The sequence below is a fragment of the Bos taurus genome, chromosome 7, assembly GCF_002263795.3.
Source record: "Bos taurus isolate L1 Dominette 01449 registration number 42190680 breed Hereford chromosome 7, ARS-UCD2.0, whole genome shotgun sequence".
NCBI lineage: Eukaryota > Metazoa > Chordata > Mammalia > Artiodactyla > Bovidae > Bos > Bos taurus.
The window spans coordinates 89,533,694-89,548,098 of NC_037334.1; positions in this window are offsets into that span (position 1 = coordinate 89,533,694).

Genomic DNA, 14,405 nt, shown 5'->3' on the forward strand with positions numbered 1-14,405 from the left:
ATTAGCCTTTGCCCTGCTTCATTCTATATTCCAAGGCCAAATTTGCCTGTTACCCCAGGTGTTTCTTGACTTCCTACTTTTGCAGTCTAGTCCATAATCAAATACAAATAATAGGGTAGAAGATCTCAGATGAAAGACATTGTGGAGATGGTGAAAGAAATGACAACAAGAGTAAAAACTGAAGATACTAAAGAAAACATCTATTTCACAATTTGATATAATGCCTCCCTAGAACAACAACCAAAAACTTATATTTTTCCAGTCCATATGCAATATTTTAACCTATGTAGAATAAAAAAGAAAATCTACAAAATGAAAACCAGAATGTCCCACAACCTAAATCTAGCTTGTTGGAGTCCTACATGGCAGTCAAATTACTGAATTGCATATTGTATGCTGACTTGATCAAGATTTCCTTATTGCAATACAATGAATGAAGGCAGACTTTCAAATAAGCAGTGATGGCTTAACACAATGGAAAGAGAATTAGGATAGAGAAAAGTAACTTGGGTTTAACCCAACCCTAAAAACTGATCGTTAGCTCTGTGACTTTGGGTAAAGTTTTTTTATTCTCCCTGGGTATCAGTTTTCCCTTAAGGGAAAAGATCTAATGATCTTTTTTGAAATATAAGATGCAATAGTTTTAAATTTAATTATTTAGATAGGAAATTAACATTTCTGTCACAGACATTATTTTTAGCATGTCTCATTGAAATTTTGTAGAACAATATTTCCTTCAAGGAAAATCAGAATACAGAATATTAAAAGCATTTTAATGAGACAAATTATGTGAGGAGAAAATCTATATTTAAGCAACTCTTTTGTTTATCTCAATTTTTCATTAACCAGTTAAGAACTTACACTCTTTCACTGTGTTTTCTCTAGCAATAACTAAAGGGCACTGAATAGTAAGAAAAACACTTATAAAGAGTTCAAAATGGGAATTTTTTATATCAGTATCCATCTCTGGCCATTTCCCAGGGGAATTTTATGAGTTCAAGATGTCAGAATCATTCTACAGAATGAAAATCTACTTTATTCCACTTCTTGTTACCTCAAGAAATGGTGAAAATAAATTTTTGTGTGGACAGTGTTTTTGTCATTTTTAAGTCTGCTGACAACCATGTTTAGTCACATTTCCCCCCAACTGCATAATGTATAGGACCCCAATCCTACACTCACTTTAAAGTGAAAAGAGCAGGCTTTTTTGTTTGTTTGTTTTTTTAATAGAAGGGCTAGTGTCACATTATTAACGCACAATGGCTTTTAAAATCTCCTTTCCATTTTTAAAGTGTACTCTACTGATAACATATTTTTAATAGTCTTTACCAATATCAAAGACACACTAGATTTCATTAGACCACCAAAATGATCAGTTACGCAAATTTCTACCTAAGCTGAGTGTATCAGTGCCTATCCCTAACCCTTCCTTTTACTTTCAGCTTCCTTTTTTACTTGGAACTCTTTGACTCTGATATTTGTATGAACACCCACTAAACTATTAAAAATAAGCAACAACACAAAAACTTAGAAATATCTAACAAACGAAATGTAATTAAATACCAGAAAACAAGAATGGCTGTTAAACTGGGAGAAACCTTTCCCTCATACTTGCCAAAGCCTGCATGACTGACTAACAGAATTATTGACCTAGAGCATGAAATGAAGAACAGTTGCCAAAACAAAGCATTTTTTAAAATCCAGTTAATTAACAAAGATTCCTATGTTGATCTTTAGACAGATTAGTTCACAGGAATAATAATAATTTAGATTATAAAATTTTCACCATGGGTTGTACTGCAAATGGGTCATTGTCTCTGTGCCAAAGAGCATATCAACAGATGAATGAATTAAGCAGATGCGGGGTGTGTGTGTGTGTATAGACACACACAATGGAATATTACTCAGTCAGTAAAAAGATTGAAATTCTGCCCTTTGCAACGACATGGGTGGACCTAGAGAGTATTATGTTAGTGAAATGTCAGAAATAGAAAGAAACTTTGCTATGACTCACATGTGCAATCTAAAAAATAAAATGAATGTACGTAAGAAAACAGAAACAGACTTACAGATACAGAAAACATTCTAGTAGATACAGTGGAGAGAGGGAAAAAGAATAAAAATAGAGGTATGGGATCAAGATATACAAACTGCTGCTGCTGCAGCTGCTGCTGCTGCTAAGTCACATCAGTAGTAACCGACTCTGTACGACCCCATAGACGGCAGCCCAACTACTATGTGTAAAATAGATATACAACAAGGATACATTGCACGGCACAGAAATATAGCCGTTATTTTGCAATAACATTAAATAAAATATAATTATAAAAATACTGAATCACTGTGCTGTACATCTGAAACTAGTAATATTATAAGTCAACTATACTTCAAAAAGAGTCCATCACTCACTTTGGGTTGGTGGGAGGGGATGATGCTAAGAAGATAAAGTCTGAAGCTGGGTTGGTCATCTCAATTAATTCACATCCATAGTAATTTGAAAGAAAGGTCTCCAGTCTCAATTTGTTTCTTGGTGTTCTTTTTTTAAAATAGATTTCTAAATTATTTTTAAATTTCAGGAAAAGCATTTGTAACAAACATAGAAGTCCTTTTAAAAGTTTGCTGTCCTTTAAAATGAAGTCAAGGATCAATTATCAAAACAAACTCATTCCGTTAATCAGTTTACAAAGGTGCAAATTGTTTGTCAGAATACAATGCCAGGGAGGCTGCTTTGTTTAATGACAATCCTAACAGCAAGAATCCCTGGGGCAGGAAGCAAGTAATCAAGAATCCATCTCTGAAACTTTGAGAATGCTGGCAACAGTCTATTATAATGCATGGTTACAAGGAGACCTTGTACAGAGAACAATACACTGAAATAGACCAGACTTGTTATGAAACAATAAACTTATATATAGCTCTGAACCTGACACAGCTAAATGATTCTTGCCTTCTAGGATTGAATTTAACACTCTAGGCTAAATATTTCAAATAGATTTTTCTACTGCCCACTTTGTATGTCTGAATGCACATACCATAATCACATTTTGGTGTGCAATTTCAACAATGTGTATGTGAACTAAAACCAACATGAAAGGTTAAGGAGCTGATGTAAAGACTGGTCAGACATTATTTGAGGGCTTCCAGTACTTACCCTGACTTCACTTGTGGCTCAGCTGGTAAAGAATCTGCCTGCAATGTGGGAGACCTGGATTCGATCCCTGGGTTGGGAAGATTCCCTGGAGAAGGGAATGGCTACCCGCTCCAATATTCTGGCCTGGAGAATTCCATGGACTATACAGTCCATGGGATCACAAAGAGTTGGACACAACTGAGCAACTTTCACTCACTCAGTACTTACCTTGTACTAGAAGAGATAAAGGACACAAAAACATTTTTGCAGTATATTTTACAAATTCTGGAGCAAAAAAATGTGTATGCAAGTGAAATATTATGTGAAAAGAGTCATAATATTATGTGAAAAGAGTCATGAGAGGAAGGAAAAGAGTGAGGCTGAATTTAAGAACTGGGTTTGGATTGAGTATAAATAGGCAAAGAAAAGAGCATCACACTGAGGCAAGGCATGCTCAGTCACTCAGTCATGTCTGTCTCTGCGACCTTATGGACTATAGCCCCCCTGGCTCTGCTGTCCATGGGATTTTCCAGGCAAGAATACTGGAGTGGGTTGCAATTTCTCCTCCAGAGGATCTTCCTGACCCAGGAATCCAACTTGCATCTCCTTCACTGCAAGCAAATTCTTTATCTCTTGAGCCATCTGGGAAACCCCAAGGAATGGTACAGAGGTAGAGAATTATATGTTGTTAATACTAGAAGCGATGAGATGCTGAGTCCACTCCTTGGGCTGAAAGCAAGGGTTCAGGAGAAAGTGTAGTGGAGGGCAAATAGAGGAGGCAGATTAAGACACAATTGTGCAAAAGATAGGGTTGGCCTTCTGAACACGATTCCCATTTGTTTCAGCATAATATCTCACGACTTTGGGAGAATGCTGTGAGTTACATGACAAACATCATTTTCCCCCAGTTAGAGGTGGGGTCAGGAATGCTGGGAAGAGGTCAGGGTCACACACAGAGTAACACAGGGAATGACAGAGAGTCCTGTTTCCCAGTCCAGCCATCTCTCAGCCAAGATATACTACAACCTCCCTGCCTCTTTCCCAGGTTCCAAAATACTGAAATGGAATGACCATGCTGGAATGAGCTAAGATGCTGGAACTGCCCCTTATGTTTTCCTTCCTCTGTGATGAGAAAGAAAAGAGAGGAGGACTGTTGAACTTTAAACTTCCTGATAAACTATAATGTGGGAAAGTGCCATTTTTAGGTTTACATGAAGGAGCTACCTCTGAGAATGGCCTCTTGGCCTGTGAAAAACTAGAAACATCCCAGGAAGTCACTGAAATGTTGTAGTACTGTGAGAATTTGTATAAAAATAAACACTGGATTATTTCAGGCTTAGTCCCTTGAGAAAATGAGCCAGAATTACTCAGAACTACTAGCCTAATCTTGACAGAACAGAGGAAATTAACAACTGAAGCCAGAATTTTTTTTTCCCCCTTCTTAAAAAAAAGGCCTATTTGTGATATTTTGGAAAATGGAAAAAAAAAAAAAGAATCAGGTTAACCATGTGATTCAAGTGACCCTGGAACTAAGATGGCTGAGTGTCCTGATGAGAAAATTCAAGGCGGAGCAGTGCTTCTTGGAAAATGTCCGCTGGAGGCACAGAGGCAGGAAAGCGCGAGTATATGGATTCAGGGAGGCATGTAATTCAGTTCTCTGTAAACTCTATTCTCTAGAGCTTGGTGGGGTTTTTTTAAAGCTCGCTCATTTTTTTCCCCTCAGGACATATAAAGATTTAAAAGTCAAAGGAAAGACGCACTATTACATGTCACCATGGGACCTGCCCCCAGGCTTGACTGAAGTGCTTCCTTTCTACTGAAAAATAATTTCCCATTGAATCTCTGGTTTGAAAGAAATTTCATTGAGAACATCAGGTCACTCCATTGTTTAATTCATATTTCTAATGAGAACGAATAAACAACAGCTCAGAGTTATTTATTAAAATACCGAAGACAACTGCTTCTCAGCACCACCAACTTACATGGTTTAGTTCAGTCAATACAGCATAACTTCTGTGTGCCCAGCACTGTCGTTTTGGCTGTAAAAAGTAAGTCACAAGCTTTCTGCTCAAGAATTGTACCATTTCTACACACAAGCATAACTACAGGATCCATAGCTCCCCAACTGGTACTTCTCTGGGTCCACAGAGATAATCCAGGGATGTAATATGAAGCAGAGAAGGAAGATGAAATCAATATCACACCCTATTATTCCTTATGGCTAACTATGGCCCCTTTATTTCCAATGCAGAATATTAACTCATGGAAGAGACGTTCAAGGTGTCACAAGAGAAGATATAGCTTCTGCTAAGACTGCATGATTGGCCAGGCAGTTTGTGGTTATGCTGTCTAATCACACAGAAAAAAAGTGGGAAAAGAAAAATGAGAATCTGAGTGACCTTCCTCTCCACACTTGAGTCTGTCCCCAGGAAGAGTGTTCTAACTAGCGGCCAAGATTTCTACCTTAGAGAGCACAAAGTTGTAAGGACAAGAAGAACAACATCCCACAGTAAATCATTGTGAACAATGTTGGTTGAATTCTTGCTTCCAACCTTGATACTGACTCAAGTTTCAGATGCATGAATCTATCAAATACAATGCCATATACAAGTCTCTGATCCACCTATACATGGCACCACTTTCTTCCAGAGTACTGCCTCTGAGCAGGTGATTCACCTCTGTACTCCCCCAGCCGTTCACACACCATATCCACCTGGTAGCTTTTGAATGTTGTAGTGTCTGATGCAACCCACAGATTCCATGGTCATAGTCTTCTTGCTCCTGTATCTCATTAACTGTGAAGTGGGTTCGTTGGTGGGATGCATATAGGATTCCATGCCTGTGGATAAGGCACCCTGACAGTCTCTGGAGAGGGGTGACTTGGAGGTCAATAAAGATGAACTCATATGCTTTTGAATTGGGATGCTGTAGAAGACTCTTGAGAGTCCCTTGGACAGCAAGGAGTCAATCCTAAAGGAAATCAACCCTGAATATTTATTGGAGGGACTGATGCTGGAGCTCCAAAACTTTGGCCACCTGATGCAGAGAGCTGACTCATTGGAAAAGACTGATGCTGGGAAAGATTGAGGGCAGGAGGAGAAGAGGGTAACAGAGGATGAGATAATTAGATGGCATCACTGACTCAATGGACATGAGTTTGAGCAAACTCCAGGAGATAACGAAGGACAAGGAAGCCTGGCATGCTGTAGTCCATGGGGTTGCAAAAAGTCAGACATGATTTAGTAATTGAATAACAATGACAACATTCTGGTATGTTCTGTAATAAACTACTAGACCTTTCAGAACAGAAGAGACTGAATACAGTCAATCTGCTACCAGCAGTTGATTAGTTTTTTGTGGAATAGAGACACATCAGAGATTCAGCTTTGGCAATAGCTAGACTAGCCCTGGAAAGTGAGTCACTCTGTTGGATGCACATGAAACCTTCGTCTCTGCAGCTGGGTGCTCTCAAATCGTGAGCTCATTACAGCAGTTCTGGGGTGGTTGGCGACAAAGGCACACTAATGTCTACCAACTGAGTCACTTGTGGCTACTTTCTAGCATGATTCTCCCACAGTGATGTCTCCTGGTGAGTCTTCACAAACCATGCAAAGATCACGCCTTGTGCCCACTCCTTTGTCGCCTCCTTCCACATATTCTACCTCATTCATTCCTGTCTCTAAACTTCCAGGCCCCTTGGGCTCATCCAGTCATTTCAATTACTCATGACTCTATATACTCTCACCTGGGGCACTTCTTTCAGATAGTAAGTAACCAAGTATACAACCAGAAACTGGTGACAATGGGAAAAGTGTCTCTCAGCACTGTCTAAGTATAGCTTGTAAAGAAACCACACTAATTTTTGGTTTGCACATAAAGAACCAATGCATTTGATTATTTGGCAAGAACTCCAATTATTATTTGGTCACCCATACACCAAGCTTGAGCTTTCTTCTTTTTCAGCTGTCATAAAGGATATCCATATATGGTCATAGATGGGAGGGGAAGAAGGGTTCTGGTGTAAACAGTGGTTGACAGAGAGGGGAGAGAGGTCTAAGCTATGTATTCACGCAGTTTTCTTATGCCTTCTGGTATGTTCAGACTCAATGCAAGTCTGCCATTTTTTATGATGGACTGCTGCTGGGTTCTACCAAATAATGGTCTGGGACATTAAATAGAACCCAGCGCATATGGGTCTCTACCAGGATCCAGCTGTTTCCCCGCCCCAAATGTCATGCCCTTGCTCTGGAACTACAGTGTCTTTGATATGACTCTCTTCTTGCCATAAGCCACACACTGCATCTTTTCCTACCACACACCTCCAGCATCATACGTTTTGCCAGACAACATACCCGAAGTGCAATTTTACTTACAGTGTAGCCTGAATTGCTGCAAAACCCGTTATTACTCTAGACCTCATACAAAGATAACAGACTTCTGTATCATCTAGCAAATCAGCTAGGACAGTACTTCTAAGTATGAAAAGGAACTACCTTCAGAACACAAATACGCTTAATAAATATTATGCCTTCTTTGTGATAGAGGATACAAGTATCAATTTTTTCTTTAATTTTATAGAAAATATCCCAGCGTGTCCTGGACCACTGAGTCCCTAAAAACTACAGAAGTATCAGGTCTCTGAATTTTCAGTGGGTTTATCTCTCACCCTCTGGGGCACATGTGTCTTACCAAGACCTCACACATGCTAAACATCCCTCTCTGATTCTTCCTCATCAGCATGATACCTTCAGTGTAATAATTAATCTGATGCTGCATAAGATGTCTAGATAATCCAGATATCTTCTGATTGATGACAGGGAGTCGGACAGTTAACATACCTGGAAGAAAACTATGAATGTGTATTATCACCCTATGTGCCCTTTCTTGTCTGATTACAGTAGAAAAGAATGAATTTGCTACTTCAAGCCTCATGTCATACATGTGAGAATTAATTACTTAAAGAAATATACTAGCACATCTAGCAGAGGAGCTGAGTCAGGGCTATGACTTGGTTGAGCACGTACCCATTACAGTAGTTCTCAGAAGTCTATTTGATTTCTGTAAGCAAAGAGACTTATGGATTAAATAGAGGTGTGATGGACACCACTACCCTTGCGTTCTTAGGATCCTTAAGGGTGATTCTATGTCTGCCATCACTCTCAAAATTTGACACTGTTTTTGACTAACTATTGTGATGGGGAGAGGAGGTGATTCCAAAGGTTCAACTTGGTATCTTTCACTCAAATAGCTTTTACCTCACAGTCCAAGGATTCAACTAGTCTTATTCCACTTGCTGAGTATCTTGATTCTAAATTTTACATTTGAAATTTGGATAAATGACAGTCAAAAATCTAGAGGATCTGCTCTAAGCAGTCTGTCCTGTGGAAGACCAGGGATGGATTTCCCAACGGGAAAGCTACACCCCTACCCAGGTGGCACTACTGGTAAAGAATCCACCTACCAATGCAGGAGACCCAAGAGATGCGGGTTTGATCCCTGGATTGGGAGATCCCCTGGAGTGGTAAACGGCAACGCACTCCAATATTCTTGCTTGGAAAAGCCTATGGACAGAGGAACCTGGTGAGCTACGGTCCATGGGGTCACAGGAGTAAGAAATGACGAAGCACACAGGCAACTGACTGCAGATACTTTTAGGGCAGGCAGTGGAAACACCCATGGTGGTGCTTAGTTTCTGATTCATCCTAAACCTGGATTCCCTTCCAGTCACAAAATCACCGCCAGAGGCAATGGGGCCTGGCTGCTGATCTGTCTATGTCTACTAGAAGAGAGAAAGAAACTTTTCTTTCCCTCAAGCAAAGAGAAGAGCCTTGATTTCTGGTGTGATCGGGGTCATTTGGCTCACGTGCCGGCCGCTGGCACCGGACCATGAGAATCCACAGGGAATGGTGTGGCCTGACTATACTGGTTACTTCATTAACCCCAATCATAGCAGGTAGGAATTTGTCTTTTTTAATACTGCCTTTGTTTATTTGTGACTTTTTGTTTGTTTTGACTACTCTGTTTTCATAGATATAGTTCCAGGGCATAAAACAGTGCCTGGCCATAATTGGCCCTCAGTAAGTACTTGTTGACATTACTTTGCCAACAAAGGTCCATCTACTCAAGGCTATGGTTTTTCCTGTGGTCATGTATGGATGTGAGAGTTGGACTGTGAAGAAAGCTGAGCGCCGAAGAATTGATGCTTTTGAACTGTGGTGTTGGAGAAGACTCTTGAGAGTCCCTTGGACTGCAAGGACATCCAACCAGTCCATTCTGAAGGAGATCAGCCCTGGGATTTCTTTGGAAGGAATGATGCTAAAGCTGAAACTCCAGTACTTTGGCCACCTCATGCGAAGAGTTGACTCATTGGAAAAGTCTCTGATGCTGGGAGGGATTGGGGGCAGGAGGAGACAGGGACGATGGGGGACGAGATGGCTGGATGGCATCACTGACTCGATGGACGTGAGTCTGAGTGAACTCCGGGAGTTGGTGATGGACAGGGAGGCCTGGCGTGCTGCAATTCATGGTGTCGCAAAGGGTCGGACACGACCGAGCGACTGAACTGAACTGAACTGAAGTATTTGTTGAATTAACGAATGAAACGATTTATTAGGATGTCCTTCTGAAAGAGATAGGGTGGATTTCAGAACACATTTGGAGGAAATTGCTAGAAAAGGGACGTGGACGTTGAGCCGCCAACCAATACAATCTGCCTTTCTATTCTGAATAAGATTTTGAGTCAGTCAGTCTTCCGCGAGCTGTGGGCTGCCACCTATGTGTGTCATCAGAAGAAAAACACCATTTCAACAGGTAAGCAGAACTGATCAATCAAATGTTCTTTACGCGTAAGAGTTCTGCCTCAATTTGGAAATACTCAGTTTTCTTGGTATTAACAATAGTAAAGCCAGTACTTTTTCTCTTTTAAATAACTTGTACTTTACAATGCTCTTAAAGTGATGTTGCACTTTCAAAACCATCATACACTCCTATGTCTGAAATTCAAAATAATCACTCTCAAGCAGTATAATCTCTAAAGTGAGAATTCAATATCTTCTGCCATTAACAACATCATTAATAACAAATGTCTGTTTAATTACTCTTGCTAAGATTAAAAAGGCCATTATTCTTGTAACTTGAGAAATTCATTAGCTGGAAAAGGCTGTTTAATGCCAAATGCACTCCTTAAAGATGCAGTCCCCGATATCTGAAGGTATTTCTGACATTCATGCATTTGCATTACTTTAAAAAAGCACTACCCACTGTGCTGAAGATCATGCTGTGACAATAAGCAAGCACTGTAACATTTCAAAATCAGAAATGAAGCTCCATTTTACAATACCATACAGAGTCTGTTCTTTCGAAAATTTAAACTACACAGTGAGCCCATTCCTCATCACTCACCTCTCACTAATTCTGTGCTCATACAAATCCTATACCAACACAGTGCATCCTAAGGTATGGTTAATATTCATAAGCACCTCCTCCAAAGGGATTCAGAGCCATAACTTAAGATCTTTGCAAGTCAATTTTAAAGTCTGAGACTTCAAGGAATTTAGACCCATTAAATGAAAATTACAAGATGGGATTTAGAACAGCATCTTTCTTAATCCACTGTTTCAGCTCAATATATTTTTAGCACAGAAACCTGCTTAACATTTACTGAAAATGAGATCAGTGTACTCACAGAAAGCAATTCAAACTGCTTCAGTGGTCATGGTTACATACCAAGTGTTGGCTCATGCTTTCCCTTTTTGCCCCAGTGAACAATAAAGCAGAGTCACCAAACAAGCTGTAATGAAGCCTATCTCCTTGCTTCTAGGATTGATCTACTTACTGAATTTGATTCACACTTCATACTCTTCATGTTTTAGGTTCTGAGAGACAAGACTTCAACAACAGAGGGCCAGGAAGAATTGCAGAGTTCGAGCCAACCAAGGCAAATTAACTATCTCATAGAAAGTTGCTGCTCAGTCCATCCTAGAGGAAATCAGTCCTGAATATTCATTGGAAGGACTGATGCTGAAGCTGAAGCTCCAATACTTCGGCCACCTGATGCGAAGAGCTGACTCACTGGAAAAGACCCTGATGCCGGGAAAGATTGAAGGCAGGAGGAGAAACAGGCGACAGAGGATGAGATGATTGGATGGCATCACCGACTCAATGGACATGAGTTTGAGCAAGCTCTGGGAGACAGTGAAGGACAGGGAAGCTTGGTGTGCTACAGTCCATGGGGTCACAAAGAGTTGGACACAACTGAGTGAGTGAACAACAGAAAGGAATGAATGCCTTGCCATAAGAGAAAGGTCCCTCTTCTTTCTTTCTTTCTTTCATGTAGCATATAAATTGAGCATTTCTTCTGTATCAGAAACTAGGGTACCAACTAATCTAAAGCTGAGTAAGACATGGTAGCTACTAAGGAGTTCTTACAACCTTGCCAAGGCTGCAAAACTTTTTGGCCAGGAAATGCAATCCTATTGTAGGTGCTGTGCTAGACATTTGGGCAAAATACACCAGAACATGAAAAGGGAGTGAGAAGTTCCACAGTTAGTAAAAGCATATGAAAAGGCATAGAAAACTTATATTTTGATTGGTCTTAAAAATAAAGTTATTGAAAATTTTCTTAGTTGCCCTTACATATGTTAAGGCACAATGGGTGAAGGGAGAGCCTGTACTAGTCTCAAATTTTATCCAGTGAGATTGATTCCTGTTACTCCCTTGCACAGGAACACAGGAAAGATAAGTTCATCTTATCTTTCTTTCTTGTTTGTTTCCATTTGCCTAGAGAGATACAGGAACCAGTAAGTTCCTGGTTTCAGCACCATTTGCCACATTGCTCCCTGGGATGCTTACCTTTGAGAAAGGCAAAATCTTCTGAAATTTATCTAATCAATTTTTACCTATTATTGCTCTCTGTTACATTGCATGGTGCTCAAAGTATAAACTTACAAAAATCTTAACCAAAAGCAGAAAGCTGATTTTTCTTCATTTCTCTGTTTGAAAATATGATGTCTGCTGCTGCTGCTGCTGCTAAGTTGCTTCAGTCGTGTCTGACTCTGTGCGACCCCATACACGGCAGCCCACTAGGCTCCTCTGTCCCTGGGATTCTCCAGGCAAGAACACTGGAGTGGGTTGCCATTTCCTTCTCCAATGCATGCAAGTGAAAAGTGAAAGTGAAGTCGCTCAGTAGTGTCCGACTCTTAGGACACTCTTAGGCTCTTAGGAGCCACCAGGCTCCTCCACCCATGGGATTTTCCAGGCAAGAGTACTGGAGTGGGGTGCCATTGCCTTCTCCGAATATGATGTCCACATGATTTTAAACACCTAGGATGTGTAGGTTTATTAATGGTGTTGTAAAAATGTGTGATAATAGTTAAGTAAAAGTAATGCATACCCAATTATTCAGAAAACAAGAATATCTCACTCTAAGCAAGAAACTCTCTGTTAAAGTTAGCCATCCATGGAATAGATTGCCTTCTAACCTGCTAAAACCCCTGCTGCTGGAAGTAGGAAAGGCAAAGCACATGATATTAACTAAGGAAGTCGATAAATATCTTTATTTTAGAAATGTTATTTGGATTATACAACCTACCATCTTGAAGATTTTTATCACTCTATAAAATATGGTTTAAATAAAAATAATTCCTATAGTAATCAGCTAGTTTAAAAGTCTCAAGGCAGCAATATCTGTTTGTTCTCCCACATAAAAAATGAAGGTATCAAGAACAAGTACATTAGTCTTGGCATGTTTCCTTGCTTGTAACTTTTTACTAACTTAACGCCTATGAATTTTAATGAATATGAGTAACATAGGGCCAAAAGCATGATAGTAAGCTGCATCCTCATCTGTATTGATGACTCTCCTGTAAACAAAGAGCATTCTTTATGTGATGACATGAACTGCTCTCTGAACCTGGCTGGAGCTTAATGTCCAAAATTACCTGTGCTACCCATCCCTGAAAGAAGGCAAAGAAATCACGGATGGAGCTTCATCTGGGAAGACTCTTTAGCTATTAGAGTTCTGGTAGGGACTCAAAATGGGATCCTATCATCATGGAATCCTGGGGCTTTTAAAGATCGCAGACAATCACACCATCCACAGGTAAACGGCCTGGTGTCCTGGCAGAGTCAACAGCTTGGCCTGAGTCTGTCTAGGCATCAGCTTGTCTCTGCCGTGTTCGACCTTATGTCTTCATTTTTGAAGTTTTTACTGAAGAAAACCTCATATAATTTTTCACAGAATGAAAAGTAAAGAAAATGCATTCAAATAAACCGCATTTTCTGGAGAACCTTCTCTTATTCTGCTTCACCATCTCTAGTCGCTAGAGCTCGCTCCAAAGGGGACGAAAGGGTCTTCCTGCCAAATTCATTTGATCTCATTGTCAGACTATTTAGGTTGCATGACTGGGGGTTTTACTCAGAGCATGCTTTTCCTTATACACATATACAAACACATGCACAAAGATATTTTAAACTTGAGTTTGCATTTCCATGGGAACTAAATAGACGTTTATAGTACAGATAAAAATGAAAGGAAAAGAGACTTTTTTATTCTATAAAAGAATCATTTTTATTCTGTGAAACTCTATGGGGAAAATCTAAAAGGTAAGAGGAACTTCTTAAGTGGAGAAACAATTCAGTTTTTGCCATGAGCATCAAAATTTACACAAAATTGGTTGAAAGCCTCACTTAGGAGAAGAAAATGCATGCGTGTGAATGCACATGTATGTGTGTAAATGTGCACACATATATAGAAACAGATAAACGTGAAATGTTCCAAGCTATTTACCAGTAGTGAAGTTTTGACTTTATAAAATCCATGAAAATAAATTACATTGAAATATTTTACACAGAAATTAATTCTCAATGAAAGTGATCAAGCTTTCATTTTATAAAATAAATAACTTCACAAATAGCACAAGGAATTTCCCATTTGATACACTACCTTCAATTTGACGCTTTGGTTATGGGTTAGAACAAAATTTTGCCTCAGAGTTTTGAATTAAAGACAAACTCATAGGAAGAGGAAAGAATGGAGTATGTGATTCTTTGTACAGTCCTAAAGGGAATGTTTTTAACTAGGTTCAAGGAAAAAAGGCAAAGATTTAGTACAAAGGTAAAGGAACTCAAGAAGAGGCATGCAGCTGAGCTACCAGAATAAATATCCTTAAACCAAGGACTAAAGCATCATATATAATTTGGAAAGACTTCTCTCCTAGTCTGTCATTAACTACATCTCTTTTCACTCATGTGTTTTTTCAAGAACTCAGTATAGACC